We start from the raw sequence: 16,728 nt of genomic DNA, 5'->3' as shown, positions 1-16,728 counted from the left end.
TAAAAGGGGAAAAAAGAGCATGAAAGAAAGCTTGCGGGTAATATAAATGACTCTAAAAGCTTCTTTAGATATGTAAAAAGGGAAAGATTAGTGAAGACAAATGTAGGTCCCTTACAATCAGAGACAGGTGAATTTATAATGGGAAACAAAGAAATGGCAGAACAGTTCTGTCTTCACTAAGTAAGACTTAAACAATCTCCCAGACATACTAGGGGACCGAGGATCTAGTCCAACGCACTAAACGCACAAGGAGGAACTGAAGGGAATCCACATTAGTCAGGAAATGGTGTTAGGTAAACTGTAAACTGAAGGCAGATAAATCCCCAGGGCCTGATGGTCTGCATCCCAGAGTACTCGAGGTGGCCCTAGAATCGTGGATGCATTTGGTGATCTTTTTCCAATGTTCGCTCGTCTCTGGATCAGTTCCTGTGGACTGGAGGGTAGCCAATGGAACCCCATTTTTTAAGAAAGGAGGGAGAGAAAAAACGGGAAATTATAGACCAGTTAGCCTTACATCGGTAGTGGGGAAGATGCTTGAGTCAATTGTTAAAGATGTTATAGCAGCGCATTTGGAAAGCAGTGACAGGATCGGTCAAAGTCATCATGGATTTATGAAGGGGAAATCATGCTTGACTCGTCTTCAGGGATATTTTGAGGATGTAACAAGTAGAATGGATAAGGGAGAGCCAGTGGATGTGGTGTATCTGGACTTTCAAAAAGCCTTTGACACGGTCGCACACAAGAAATTAGTGTGAAAAATCAGAGCACATGGTATTGGGGCTAGGGTATTGACATGGTTAGAGAACTGGTTGCAGACAGGAAGCAAAGAATAGGAATTAACGGGTCCTTTTCAGAATGGCAGGCAGTGACTAATGGGGTGCCGCAGGGCTCGGTGCAGGGACCCTAGTTATTTACTGCATTTTAATGTGGATAAATGTGAGGTTATCCACTTTGGTGGCAAGAACAGGAAGTCAGATTATTATCTAAATGGTGTCAGATTAGGAAAAGGGGAGGAGCAACGAGACCTGGGTGTGCTTCTGCATCAGTCACTGAAAGTATGCATGCAGGTACAGCAGTCAATGAAGAAAGCTAATGGCATGTTGGCCTTCATTGCAAGAGGATTTGAGTTTAGGAGCAAGGAGGTCCTACTGCAGTTGTACAGGGCCCTGGTGAGATCGCACCTGGCACGATTGGCAGCCCTGCCAACAGACTGTCTGTTTTTTCATCTTTTTTTGTTATTTTTAGTGCGTTTCAAAAGTTTGTGAAAATGTGCTCAATTTTTTATGTAGGGGGAGGGGGAATTATTTTTCAGTCTCTTACCTTGCCGGAGATGCGATTGTTTTCCGGATCGTATATCTTGTTGCTCTGCGGCCTAACATCGTGGAGCTGGAGGCCTCCTCTGACTGACTTTGAACCCCACCGTGGGGCGTGGACTTGCCATCGAAACCGATCCCTTGCCTGGAATCGCTCCAACCGTGGCCTGAAAACTTTACATCGAGAGCTCGCAGTCTCGGAGAGGCCGAGTCGGGAACACCAACGACGCAGAGGTTCGACATGCCCCAACCCGGGGTCCGATCGCCCGGCGCGGGGGAGCTGACATCCCCCCCAATGCGGGAGCTGGTCGCCCCGACGCGGAGGGCCCAAACGCCACCGGCTACGGGAGTCAAGATCGTCCCGTCAACGGAAGGCTTGAGTCCCCCGACCGCGGGAGAACAAAGAAGGGAAACGATTGAACTTTTTTTCACCTTCCATCATAGTGAGGAACGTGGAGCAGTCACTGTGGTGGATGTTTATGTTAAAATGTATTTTGTGTGTTCCGTTGCTTTTTATTTGTATGACTGACTTGGCAAATAAAATTCCTCGTATGTTGCAAAACATACTTGGCTAATAAATTATTATTGTAATGTATTGTGTGCAATTTTGGTCTCCTAATTTGAGGAAGAACATTATTGCTATTGAGGGAATGCAGCATAGGTTCACCAGGTTAATTCCTGGGATGCCGGGACTGAAAGAATGGGTCGACTGGGCTAGGAATAGAAGGATGAAATGGGATCTTATAGAAACATATAAAATTCTGAAAGGATTGGACAGGCTACATGCAGAAATTTTTTTTCCTCTGAGTCCAGAACCAGAGGTCACATTTTAAGAATAAGGGATAGGCCATTTAGGACTGAGATGAGCAAAAACGTCTTCATCCAGAGAGTTGTGAATCTGTGGAATTCTCTTTCAAGGAGAGTCTAGCCCCTGTCCCACTTAGGAGACCTAAACACCAACCTCTGGTGACCTTGCCCTCCACCCAAGGTTTCCATGAGGTCACTGGAGGTTTTGGTCACTCTCCCTAATGGTCGAACGTGGTTTCCGCGTGGTCGAGGCTTCATCTAGGTTGCTGCTATTTTTTCATCATGATTAAAACTGGCCTCAACTAAAAATAGGTTGCCGTTTTAAAAATCGATAATCTTTTAGTCGGAGGTCTAGTCGAAGCCAGATTTCTTCATAGTCGAGGAAGGTTTTCAACATATGCATGGGAGGTGGTAGGAGGTTGCATGTCACCTCGACCTTGATTTTTTTTTTTTTTAGGTGGCGGGCAAGATCACCAGAGGTTGCTGTTTAGGTCTCCTACATGGGACAGGGGGTTTAGATTTAGCTCTTTGGGCTAAAGGAATCAAGGGATATGGGGAAAAGGCAGGAACCGGATACTGTATTTAGATGATCAGCCATGATCATATTGAATGGCCGTGCTGGCTTGAAAGGCCGAATGATCTACTCCTGCACCTATTTTTTTTTAAATGTTTCTATAGGTTCATAAGTGACTGGTTGTTTGGAGATGCTTGTTTAATATAATTATATCTTGACATTGGGTGTACATTTTAGGGATTCTGTTTCATGCCGTATTCACATTTTTGCTGTGCTAGTGAAGTGATTTTGCTCCCTGTTGACGGGGTGATAACATAGTGGAGTAGAAGTCTGAAGAAGGGTTTCGGCCCGAAACGTCGCCTATTTCCTTCGCTCCATAGATGCTGCTGCACCCGCTGAGTTCCTCCAGCAATTTTGTGTACCTGGGGTGATAACATAAATGCTTGTGGAGACAGGTGTTGGAGCATTATGTGAATTATTTAGTTTTAATTCACCAATGCTAAACTTATTGTGATGAATCCATTTTAAAAGACAGACTGCAGTTGACAAGATCCAAATGAGCACAACTTCCTCAAGATTTAGCTTCAACCATAGTTTTATATGCAGATCTGAGGTAATTAAATTAAACCAACAACTGCGATTTCCAGTTAGGAATTTCCAAACTGCTTCACCCTTTCTTTTCTATCCCGACCAAATCCAATATTCTCCTTAGCCCATCAGATTGTCAGCGCAAAAAATAACGGCTTATGATGAAAATTGGAAACTAATACAGAGAATACAAGAAAATACTCAGTAGGCCAAGTAACACCAGTGGCAAGAGTAGCAGAGTTGACATTTCAGATCAAAGACGCTTCCTTCATCAATACAACAAAACCAACTTGCAGCAAAGGGGAAGGTGGTGTGGTTTGTTACATGCATGGTCTTGTAAGATGGAAACCATGCAAAATGATTCTGAAGATTACTTACTAAAATTAATTTTGCTAACTTGCAGTTCTTGATATTTGTGGACAAAAGCTGGATTCACTCTTCAAGGAGATCTCCAGTGTGAATTAGATATAAACTTCAAACTTTTTTTCCACCTTGAACGTTGTAGTTTTTTTCAAAAAGTAATGAAAGGCAGTGAATGAAAAGTAATGAAAGGCTGGAAAAAAACGTTGCGGGAAAAATCTTTAAAAAAAATAAGTGCTGTCATCAAGAGGCGTATTTGTAATTGTGCTCTGTATTTAATGGTTTCAATAGAGTGGATGTATCATTTTCTATGAGCCGGGGACTCCAACATTGTGACTTTTAGACCGGGAGCGGGGCCGTAAATCGCCCGGCACGGCCTAAAATGGCCGTGGGACTTAGCATCGCCCACCTGGGGCTTGGACATCGGGAGAGAAATGGAGAACAGGGGAGAGAAAAAGACTTTGCCTTCCATCACAGTGGGTTCACTGTGATGGATGTTTGTGTGAATTAAATTGTGTGTATGTCTGTAGGAAATTGTCTTTGTTTGTATGGCTGTGCAAACGGAATTTCGTTTGAGCCTCACTGAGGCTCAAATGACAATAAATGGTATTGTATTGTATTGTATTTCCCAACTTAATGGCCTCTATCACCAAGAAGAACAAGAGCAGTGTAGGAACACCACCACTCACTCACATTACCTTCCCAGGTTGCAAGCCTTCTTGACTTTGAAGTACATTGCTAACTATATGGAATGATTTGGAAGAGAATTTTTATTTTGACATGTCAGTGGGAGTTGAATGGTGACTGTATATTCATTTGCAGCTCTTCACTCATGGATCTAAATGTGGGTTGGAGTGAGTAATATTAAGCTTAAGAATAATGTTTCAGAATTGCACGTTATTATATATTCTATCCAAAACATTGCACTACTTTAACACTGCACCTGTGCAGTCTCCAGCTGTAGTTGGTTCTTGCTCACATTTTCAAAAGTCGTGAACTTTCATTTAATCATGCTTTTTAATGCTAAGTAATCTTCCTTTTATTTCTTGTCTTGGCTTTTCTTTCACGTATAATTTTTTGCCCCATACTGACCCTTTGCCTTAGATTTACCCAGTTATAACCCAACAACAAAGCTCCTTTCATCATGTCCTTTCATCGTAAGAGACTTCTCATTGAATCTTAATCTGAAAGTGTAGCTATCTGTTGCCCAGTGCTACCAGAGTACTATTTAATAATCCAGGCTGAAAGTCTGTTATTCCAACTGCTTTGTAGAGATGCACTGTATGCTTAATTGTTGTGGCATTATTCTATTCTGTTTCAAAATAGACCTTGAGGTGCACTGGTGCCTCGTCAAGTATTACAGCTGCATCAGATAACAACGATATCACCTGCACTTACAGTTACAGAGTGAAGTGCCTTTTTGTTCACTTTCTTTATTCTAAATCAAAGATCTTGGCTAAACAATTTTAACAAGTGATTATGGTACAACAAATCTGTTTGAATGAGCTTCTGTGACCTGGGATTTGCGGTGCAGGCATTTGTTATTAGGCATCAGTTGAATTTTATAGTCTGCAAGGGATGTATTAAACAGAACATAGTCTGAAGAAAGATTCAATGCGTTTGTACATCCAGGATTGATTACCCTGTGTGTAAACTGGAGAGAATGAAGTGTAGAATGGAGACACAAGAGAATGTAATTGCTCGAATCTTGAACCAGAAAAAGAAACTGCTGGGGGGAATCAGCGGGTCAGGCAGCATCTATGGAAGGAAATGGACAGATGACATTTTGAGTTGGGACCTTGCTTCAGGACTTGAGGGGAGGGGAGATAATTTGTAGAAAGAGATGAGGGATAGGTGTGAGGCAAGAGCTGGCAAGTGATAGGTGGAGACACAAGGATCTGTAGATGATAGAATCTTGAGCAAATCACAAAATGCTGGAGGAACTCAGTGGGTCAGGCAGCATCTGTAGAGGGAATGGAGAGAAGTCATTTTGGGTCGTTGGCGGATAAAGCGCAAGTGTTCACTTAGTCTCGCTTGGACTCTTCTACATTGGTGAGACCAAGTGTAGACAAGGCAGCGCATTCACTGAATATATACCATATTGCTCTGTCTACCAAGGCCAGCTCTAGCTGCTGGTTGCATGCCACTTCAATTCCTCATTCTAGTCCTTCACTGACCTACCAGTCCTTGGCCTCTGCCTGGTCCAGACTATGACCACATGCAGACTAGAAGAACATCTTTCCCATATACATACCATCCCTCCTTCTGGTTCAGTATTTCACTCCTCGTCTTCCTTTCTTATCAGATTCCACCATCTGCAGTCCTTTGTTTTCTCCACTTATCACCACCAGCCTTTGTGGTCATCTCCACCCTTCTCTCCCCCACCTGACCCTGCTGCCAATCAGCCCCTCCTTACCTGCAACCACCTATCACTTGTCAGGTCTTGCCCACACCTTCCCCTCACATCTTTCTACCAGCTATCTCCCCTCTACTCCAGTCATGAAGACCAGACCAAAAATGTTGTCCATTTCCCTCCACAGATGGTACCTGACTCACTGAGTTCCTCCAGTAGTTTGTTTTTTGCTGAAGCATAGTGTCTTTGATGTATAGACAGTGTATCCTTTCCTCCCAACACCTCCTGTGCTCCACGTCTCTCCCCCCCCCCCCATTACCCACCATTCTCCCCCTCCTTCCCCCGCACCCACTCCCCCCCCCCCCCCCCCCCCCCCACCATTCCCCCTCACCCCCTATCACTTTGTTCCTACCATATGCCGGCACTGGCAGCAGTAGAGTTGCTGCCTTACAGCGCCAGAGACCTGGTTTGAATCCTGACTACAGGGACTGTCTGTACGGAGTTTGTACGTTCTTCCTGTGACCTGCAAGGTTTTCTCCGGGTGCTCCGGTTTCCACCCACACTCCAAAGACATACAGGTTTGTAGATTAATTGGCTACGGTAAAAAAAACTGAATTGTCCCTAGTATGTAGGATAGTGCTTGTGTACGGGGATCGCTGGTTGCCTTGGACTTGGGCTGAAGGGCCTGTTTCAGTGCTGTATTTCTAAACTAAACTAAATATGCTAATCCCCCCCCCCCCCCCTGACTGTGTTCACCTATAACCTGTCACACATTGTCCTGCCTCTCCTCTCTCCCAGCTTTCTCCTTCCCTGTCTCCCTCCCCACAATCAGTCTAAGGAAGGGTCCTGACCCGAAACATCACCTATCCTTGTTCTCCAGAGATGCTGCTTGACCCGCTGGGTTACTCCGACACGTTGTGTCCTTTTGTGCAAACCAGCTTTCTGCATCGTCACAATGTGTTTTTCACATCCCATCAGGTAGAAAGTAAGGATAAATGTACAATGCTATCTTTTATCTGTGGATGTGTTTAGCCATTTAGGTAAGTTAACGATACTTGCTTTCATCAAACACTGTGCTCATTTTTAAACTGGGCATGCTGGGATCCATAAACACTGGCTTAGCACCCTAACAGCTTCAATATGCCTTATTAGATTTGGCTAAACATTACAAGTGGCTTCCAGTCATCAGATGGATTCCTGTTGAAAACGAGTTTGATGTTTTTATTTTGGTGTTGACATGCGGTTAAACCTGTCGGCAGGTGCGTTCAAATGAAATGTTTGAGTTGATTAGTGTGAGTTAATGGTTTCTTGTTGTAAGGTAAATTCATCAATGTTGTAAAAACAATCCGCTTTGGTTCTGTTCATTATTAGCCTGGGTAGCCTGGACCTGCAACGCAGCAGTTGAGTCACAGACGGAAAGGCCACATAAATAATCGGTGAGAATTCCCTTTCTACTAAAAACCTTATATTTTACATCCTCTTTCTCTGGCCATGGATAATATTGATGGGAAATAGACAATAGGTGCAGGAGTAGGCCATTCGGCCCTTCGAGCCAGCACCACCATTCAATGTGATCATGGCTGATCATCCCCAATCGATACCCTGTTCCTGCCTTCTCCCCATATCCCCTGACTCCGCTATCTTTAAAAGCCCTATTTAGCTCTCTCTTGAAAGTATCCAGTGAAGCGGCCTCCACCGCTCTCTGAGGTGGAGAATTCCACTGACTCACAACTCTCTGTGTGAAAAAGTGGTTCCTCATCTCCGTTCTAAATGGCTTACCCCTTATTTTTAAACAGTGGCCCCTGTTTCTGGACTCCCCCAACATCGGGAACATGTTTCCTGCCTCTAGCGTGTCCAAACCCTTAATAATCTTATATGTTTCAATAAGATACCCTCTCATCCTTCAAAATTTCAGAGTATACAAGCCCAGCCGCTCCATTCTCTCAGCATATGACAGCCCCGTCATCCCGGGAATTAACCTTGTAAACCTATGCTGCACCCCTTCAATAGCAAGAATGTCCTTCCTCAAATTAGGGGACCAAAAGTGCATACAATACTCCAGGTGTGGTCTCACTAGGGCCCTGTACAACGGCAGAAGAACCTCTTTGCTCCTATACTCAACTCATCTTGTTATAATATAGGTTACATTTTAATATTTTTACACACAAGAATATATTAAGTGACTACATAAGCTTAAAGAAAATGAAATACAATTTGATTTACTCCCGTGAACCTTTCTCCTGCAACGTACAGAAGTGTCCTGGAAATTTGGCTTTCATACTTGGAGAGTTAGCAACCCTATGACTTTGTGCCTGCAGAGATTCATAGCAACATCGAGTTGGAAAATAAAATGGTGCAATGGTACTTTATTGTCCCATGTACTTAGATACCGTGAAATTCAGATTCAGTAACAATCTTGCTGTATATTAGGCACAATCATACTCAAATACAAGAGTGTAAAGGAGATTACACAGAGGCGGTTTACAAAAGGCACCATGTTTCTAGCGTCATCCTGTACGGAATGAAATGAACTTTTACAACATGATATTTTGTAAACCAAATGCTATGTATGCCATATGGCAACTTTTGACAGCACATCCATACTTGGGTCTTGCAAGCATTCAGCACATATTGCCAAATTGCATTTACTGTACCGTTTATATGACACTTGGTAAGGCATGAAGTGTCTGTGTTAATGATTCCACCTTGTTTTTACTGATCAGATAGAATCTCATTACCTGTATGTTGCAACATACTAATCGTTTTACAAATGGAATTGTTATAAGTATTAATCTATAAGCGTAGATAATGTAAAAACCCAGTAAAGTGTGTGCATTTTGTGGAAATCCAAACAGATTGGTGGAATGCAAAATTGGATTAAAGATATAAATGTACGTCAGTAGTAGAATTTGATGTATTCAGTCACAGTGAATCAGTAGTACTTGAAATGGCATTCCAATGCAAAAGATAGTCTGAAGGGTAATAACTTTGTTTGGACAAGTAAATAATACCTGTGGACAAGTAAAACTTTGGACAAGTAAATGGAATAATACCTTGGATAAGTAAATAATACCGTTTTCCTTTGTGGTGGCATGGAAAGCAATTTTATTTTGCTTTGTCTGCTTAATTTGCACGCTGACTATATCTAATTCTAGAAATGTAAGTACTTCACTTCTGTAGGTTTAGTAAAATAAATTGTTTGATAGCATAGAAATGACAGATAATTAAGATACAAAAATATGGACAGGAAAACAGAAATGGGTAATGAAACGACAACAAATACTTTGTAAATAATTACAAATACTATTTTTTTCTGACACAAAAACACATTTTGCTTGGTTCAAACTAGAAATAAGTGGTCAGACAGCATCTATAAAAAGAGAGAAACAGTTTTTAGTTGTAAATAATTCTTAATAATGTGATAGTATGAAGGCTCTGAAATAATAATCATTTGTTAAGATTATAAAGTGATGCTATCTTGTTTACCTTTTCTCTTCTGATCTGCTTTACCTTGCAATTGTAGTAAGTTAAGTTTGTTTTGCTACTATGGAACAATCTTCATGGGCTTTCCATATTGTTTTGCTGTTCTACTGAAAATTATGTTTTTTTTGTCTCATTTATCAATGTTGTAAGAATCTCCACTGGCTGTAAACATGCTTTTTAAGGAATTTGCAGTAGTTGATCATATTAAGCAGTGTCTTGACTGGTGTGGCGGCTGTAGTGTTCTATCACAGGGGATGTGAAGGTTGGGACTGAGATTTTTCAACAATTCAAATTTGGAAAGATTATACAAAGGAAAATAAATTTTAATGAACTATATACAAGAATATTAACCCGTGAGATTAAAATAACCTTGCACTTCCACCAAGAGCTTCGACAGTTCTCCATTTTTTATCGAGCAGTGGGCAAAGACCAAAAATATTGTGCTGAGGTATATCATAGGAATATGATATAGGTATATGATAGATTATCATAGGTATATGATATCTATGCTTTATTTTTAACAATATTATTATAACAGTGTGCAGATCAAATTACACCAAGGCTATCTCGGCAATGGTAGTAGGAACATTTTATTAACTTTTTAAGCATCAGAATACTTGGCTGTTCACATAGGGATGTTCATATTCACCTCTCTAGAAAAGAGAATTCACCTGAAATAGCTGGAAGCCATGCATGGGGATTGAGGTTGCTACCAACATCTTCTCCATTAATTATTAAAATGTTTTTAGACAAAAATAAAATTTTTGTTAAGATGACTGACTGGTTAATTCCATATTGCGGAAAAACATCTGATAATGCATTGCTATATACTGTGAGTGTTGAAATGATGGATTCTTATAATTATGTTGATGGAGACATAATTGTGCTAATCGAGTCTGAATGTAAAGATTGATTTTTGTGAATTTATGTAGAACAGCACATGTATAGTTTTACAAAAGTGAATGTTGTAAAATTGTCCTACAATGGTCTATCTATAAAGCAAAATACTTTTTTTTGGGTGCCCTGGGCACTGAATTCCCAACTATATTTGCAAATCAATTGAAGTCAAGTTGGAGGGTATGAAGATAAATGGGCTGTGGTGTGATTGAATTTTGTTTTGTGTAATTGGGGGTGAATTGTATTACTGAGATGCCTTCAAAACATGGACTGATCCTAGACATCCAATATCAACTTGTGAGGAAAGACTTCAAAAACATAAAGCATTTTTGCCTTGAAAAGTGTGGAGGACTGACGTAATAAAATCAATTTCAGATCAACATATTGAACCTCAGTGGGACAAGAAGACACTAAATTAAATCGTTAAAAGGCAAATTTAAAACTACATGTTGCGGCTGTTAGTGCAAATTGGGTTAGGTTATTATTGTTACGTTTAAAATTTTAAGTAAATAAAAAAATGTTTGCACTGTCCTCATTACCAGCATTCAGCAATTCTGGAACACTTGGGCTTTGAGGTGTATTCTCTGCAGAACTGTTGTAACTCTAAACTCCCAAGCTGTGGTCTGCTAACATTTTTAACTTTTTAGTTCTAAAATAAAGAAACTAAATGAACAATTTACTTAAATTACTTTTGCTTTCTGTGTGCTTTTATTATAATAATACTGGTAAATATATGTTAAAAAAAAATTAAAAACAACATTTTTATTATGCTTGTGATTTATCTTCTCCTGAAATGTATAGGAGTGGCTTGGACATTTGACTTTTACACCTGGAGAGTGAGCTACCCTATGCCATTGTGACTGTAACAGTGAATAGGAAAATGGAATGGTTCAGTGGTACTTTATTGTCACATTTAACTGGGTCCAGTGAAATTATTTTTGTGCATATAGCTCAGTCATTAGGCACAATTATACTTAGGTATAAGAGTGAAGGAATAGTAGATTACTCTGAAGCAGTAGACGAGTCGCCATGCTTCCCACCATCTTCTATGGAATTAGGTATTTTGTAACGTTTCTCTGCATCATTAGCTTTATATGCTGTGGATGCCCTATAGCAAATATTGACAACATATGGATGTTCTGGTTTTCCATACATTCAGTACATATTGGTAAATTGAATGGGTATTCCACATTTACTGTACCAAGTTAACATGTCACTTGGTATAGCCTGAAGTAAAAGCGTTAATGATTCCACCCTTGCTTTTAATGATACTTCAAAGCTAGTTATCTGTTTGTTGCACCATACTAATTGTTTTAATAATCGAATTGTTATAAGAATTAATCCACATGTAAGCAAAGATAACGTCCAAACCCAGTAACGTGTGTGCATTTTATGGAAACCCAAACAGATTGTGGAATGCAAAGTTGGATGAAAGAAGTACCTTTATAATTTGATTTATATGGTCACTGTGAATCAGTAGTCCTTGAGCTAGTTTGAATGGTAATGACTTTGGACAAGTAAATACTTGTGTATACTATTTTCCTTTGTGGTGGCATGGAAAGCAATTTTCTTTTGCTTTGTCTGCTTAATTTGCAAGCTGAATATGTCCAATTCCAGAAATATTAATAGAGTTCACTTCTGTAGGTTTAGAAAAATAAATTGTTTGATAGCATAGAAATAACAAATTAAGTATTAAAATCTAAAAAAAATATTATGGATAGGAAAACAGAAACTATAATGGAACTACACAAAATACTTTGATGTTTTTATGAACTAACTTAAGTCTGTTTATAATAATCCTCATAGGCTTTCCATACTGTTTTGATCCACTAAAAACAAAGTTTTAATCTTTTTGTCTAATTTATCAGTGTTGCAATGAGTCTGCACTGGCATCAAAATAGATTTCTAAGGAGTTTGTAGAAATTGATCACACATTAAGCCATTGGTGTGGCGGATGCAGTTTTGTAGCACAGGTGATGTAAAGGTTGCAACAGAGATTTTTCAACAATTCAATTTGGGTAGATTATGCAAAGGAAAATAACTTTTAATGAACTGCAAAGAAGAATATTAACCCATGAGATTGAAATAACCTTGCATTTTCAACGTGAGGTTCACCGTTCTCAATATTTGTTGAGCAGTGGGCACAGACCAAAAATAATATGCTGAAGATACATGAGATGTATGTTTCATTTGTAACAATATTATTGACATAACTTGGTGTGCAGATCAAATTGCACCGAGGCTATCTCAGAAATGAGAATAGAAAAATGGTCCTACCTTTTTAAGCATCAGAATACCTAGATATTCATGAAGAGATGTAGAAACAAGGAACTGCAGATGCTGGTTTAAAAAAAAAAATGACAGCATCTCTGGAGAGAAGGAATGAGTAACATTTTGGGTCAAGACCCTTCTTCAGACTGATGTTAGGGGAGTGGGTGGGATAAAGGTAGAACATAGTCAGAGACAGTAAGACTGGTAGGAGAACTGGGAAGGGGGAGGGGATGGAGCGAGAGAGAAAGCAAGGGCTATTTGAAGTTAGAGAAGTCAATGTTCCTACCGCTGGGGTGTACGCTACCCAAGGGAAATATGAGGTGCTGTTCCTCCAATTTGCGCTGGGCAATGGGAGGGGGAGTTAAAGTGCAGAGCAACCGGGAGATCAGGTAGGTTAATGCGGACTGAGCGGAGGTGTTCAGCGAAACGATCGTCAAGCCTGCGCTTGGTCTCGCCGATATACAGGAGTTGACACCTGGAACAGCTGATACAAATAGATGACGTTGGAGGAGGTGCAAGTGAACCTCTGCCTCACCTGGAAAGACTGTTGGGGTCCTTGGATGGAGTCGAGGGGGGAGGTAAAGGGACAGGTGTTGCATCTCCTGCGGTTGCAAGGCAAAGTACCTGGGGAAGAGGTGGTTTGGGTGGGAAGGGACAGGTTGACCAGGGAGTTGCGGAGGGAACGGTCTCTGTGGATAGCAGAAAGGGGTGGAGATGGGAAGATGTGGCCAGTAGTGGGATCCCGTTGGAGGTGGAAAAAGTGTTGGAGGATTATATGCTGTATGCGACGGGTCATGGGGTGGAAGGTGAGGACAAGGGGACTCTGTCCTTGTTACGAATGGGGGGAGGGTAAGCAAGAGCAGAGCTGTGGGATATCAAGGAGACTCTGGTGAGAGCGTCAACTATAATCGAAAGGGGGAACCCCCGTTCCCTAAAGAATGAGGACATCTCCGATGCCCTGCTTTGGAAAACCTCATCCTGGGCACAGATGCGGAGAGAGACGGAGGAATTGGGAGTAGGGGATAGAGTCTTTACAGAAAGCAGGGTGGGAAGAAGTGTAGTCTAGATAGCTATGGGACTCAGTGGGTTCATAATTGATGTCAGGTAATAGTCTGTCTCCTATGATGGAGACGGTGAGATCTAGAAACGGCAGGGAGATGTCGGAGATGTCCAAGTGAATTTGAGTGCAGGATGGAAATTAATCGAGAAGTTGATGAAGTCAGTGAATTCTGCATGGGTGCAGGAGGTAGCACCGATGCAGTCGTCAATGTAGCGGAGGTAGAGCTCGGGGATAGGGCTAGTGTACGCCTTGAACAGTGATTGTTCGACTTAACCTACAAAGAGGCAGGCACAGCTGGGGCCCATGCAAGTGCCCATAGCTACGCTGGATTTGCAGGAAGTGGGAGGAGTAGAAGGAGAAGTTATTAAGGGCAAGGACCAGCTCTGCTAGGCGGAGGAGAGTGTCAGAAGATGGAAATTGGCTGGTTCTGCGGTGAGGAAGAAACGGAGGACTTTAAAACCTTCCTGGTGGGGGATGAAGGTGTGGAGTGACTGGACATCCATAGTAAAGATGAGGGAGTGGGGGCCAGGAAAACAGATGTAATTGAAGAGACGAAAACCGTGTGAGGTGTCTTGGACATAGGTAGGGAGGGATTTGGACAGGGTGGATAGGATGGAGTCGAGGTATGTGGAAATTAATTCAGTGGGACATGAACAGGCAGATACAACCGGTCTGCCAGGACAGTTCTGTTTGTGGATTTTGGGGAGAAGATAAAATCGGGCCGTGCGGGGCTGAGGAACGATAAGGTTGGAGGCTTTGGAGGAGGGCAGAGAGCCGAAAGTAATGAAATCAGAAATGCTGTGTGATATTAAGGTCTGGTGCTCGTCTGTGGGATCATGGTCCAAGGATAAGTAGGAGAACAAAGGTGAGGGCTCTGCTGAGGGCAGACCATTACGTATCAGAAAGGGGGAAAACAGAGGGGATGAAAGAAGTTCATGTTATGACAGAATTCGAATTTGATTTATATGGTCACTGAGAATCAGTAGTCCTTGAGCTAGTTTGAATGGTAATGACTTTGGACAAGTAAATCCCTGTGTATACTATTTTCCTTTGTGGTGGCATGGAAAGCAATTTTCTTTTGCTTTGTCTGCTTAATTTGCAAGCTGAATATGTCCAATTCCAGAAATATTAATAGAGTTCACTTCTGTAGGTTTAGAAAAATAAATCGTTTGATAGCATAGAAATAACAAATGAAGTATTAAAATCTAAAAAAATATATTATGGATAGGAAAACAGGAACTATAATGGAACTACACAAAATACTTTTTCAAGTTTTTATGAACTAACAAGAAGTCTGTTTTTAACAATCCTCATGGGCTTTCCATACTGTTTTGATCCACTCAAAGCAAAGTTTTAATCTTTTTGTTTAATTTATCCGTGTTGCAATGAGTCTGCACTGGCATCAAAATAGATTTCTAAGGGGTTTGTAGAAATGAATCACACATTAAGCCATTGGTGTGGCGGATGCTGTTTTGTAGCGCAGGTGATGTAAAGGTTGCAACAGAGAATTTTCAACAATTCAATTTGGGTAGATTATGCAAAGGAAAATAACTTTTAATGAACTACAAAGAAGAATATTAACCCATGAGATTGAAATAACCTTGCACTTTCAACATGAGGTTCACCGTTCTCAATGTTTGTTGAGCAGTGGGCACAGACCAAAAATAATATGCTGAAGATACATGAGATGTATGTTTCATTTGTAACAATATTATTGCATAACTTGATCCGTAGATCAAATTGCACCGAGGCTATCTCTGAGGAATGGGAATAGAAAAATGGTCCTATCTTTTTAAGCATCAGAATACCTGGACATTCATGTAGAGATGTAGAAACGAGGAACTGCAGATGCTGGTTTAAAAAAAACAACCCGACATAAAGTGCAGGAGTAACTCAGCATCTCTGCGGAAAGCAGAAAGGGGTGGAGATGGGAAAATGTGGCCAGGGAGATGTCGGAGATGGTCCAAGTGAATTTGAGTGCAGGATGGAAATTAGTCGTGAAGTTGATGAAGTCAGTGAATTCTGCATCCCCGAACTCTACCTCCGCTACATTGATGACTGCATCAGTGCTACCTCCTGCACCCATGCAACTCACTGACTTCATCAACTTCACGACTAATTTCCATCCTGCGCTCAAATTCACTTGGGCCATCTCCCTACCGTTTCTAGATCTCACATCTCCATCACACGAGACAGACTATTGACTGATATCAATTACAAACCCACTGACTCCCATAGTTATCCAGACTACATTTCTTCCCACCCTGCTTCCTGTAAAGACTCTATCCCCTACTCCAAATTCCTCTGTCTACGCCGCATCTGTGCCCAGTATGAGGTTTTCCACACTAGGTTATCGGAGATGTCCTCATTCTTTACGGAACGGAGGTTCCGCCCCTTCCATTATAGATGAGGCTCTCACTAGGGTCTCCTCGATATCCCGCAGCTCCGCTCTTGCTCCCCCTCCCCGCGTTGGATAAATTAAAATGGGTGGTGAAGTTGAAAGTGAAGCGTGAAGTCAAGTTCCATTGATGAGTTGGTAAGATGAATAGAGCAATGACTAAAATGGAATTTCATCCTAGTGTGAGGTAGTTCATTTTGAATGGACTAATAATGAGACAGCCCTGATTATTGACGAACAGAGGGACCTTAGAGTGCAGGTCTGAGAATATCTGAAGGTGGAACACAGGTATGTGCAAAAAACATAAGGAATGCATGTCTTGGTTATTCAGGATGTAGAATAAATGAGCTGGGAAGCTCAAGAATCAAGAGTGTTTAATTGTTATATGCCTGTGAATCTAACATCTGTGGCCAGGACATTGCTGAAGATGTACATTCATTAGATGGCCAAGGACTAGGAGCCTTGAGGAGTTCTGAGGAAGACATTTTTTTATCCAAAGGGTGAGTTGAATCTAGAACACACTGCCTGACGGATGATGGAAACAGAGGTTATCACAACATTGAAGAGGTATTTATACGATCACTTAAATAATCCAGGCTATTGACCACTTGCTGGTAAGTGGGATATGAATGGGTGCTTGATGATTTGGACTGAAGGGGCTTTTTTTATACTGTATCGCTCCAT

At 41.3% G+C, this 16,728-nt stretch overlaps 1 protein-coding gene and 1 long non-coding RNA gene across 7 annotated transcripts in view; one reads left to right on the top strand and one right to left on the bottom strand.

The window, feature by feature from the left end:
- Nucleotides 1-16,728, top strand: part of dennd1a (DENN domain containing 1A) — a 492,710-nt gene that overhangs the window by 78,994 nt on the left and 396,988 nt on the right. The window lies entirely within an intron of this gene.
- LOC116990701 overlaps nucleotides 1-16,728 on the bottom strand; it is a 29,949-nt gene that overhangs the window by 5,662 nt on the left and 7,559 nt on the right. The window contains exons 2-4 of the long non-coding RNA XR_004416603.1: nucleotides 11,356-11,358; nucleotides 10,717-10,725; nucleotides 5,928-5,934 (exon numbers count right to left, since the gene is read on the bottom strand). This is a non-coding gene — a long non-coding RNA (uncharacterized LOC116990701). The remainder of the gene's footprint in view (nucleotides 1-5,927; nucleotides 5,935-10,716; nucleotides 10,726-11,355; nucleotides 11,359-16,728) is intronic.

The sequence above is a fragment of the Amblyraja radiata genome, chromosome 32, assembly GCF_010909765.2.
Source record: "Amblyraja radiata isolate CabotCenter1 chromosome 32, sAmbRad1.1.pri, whole genome shotgun sequence".
Classification (NCBI taxonomy): Eukaryota; Metazoa; Chordata; class Chondrichthyes; order Rajiformes; family Rajidae; genus Amblyraja; species Amblyraja radiata.
The sequence above is the reverse complement of the archived record's forward strand: the minus strand, read 5'-3'. Positions and strand labels throughout refer to the sequence as shown.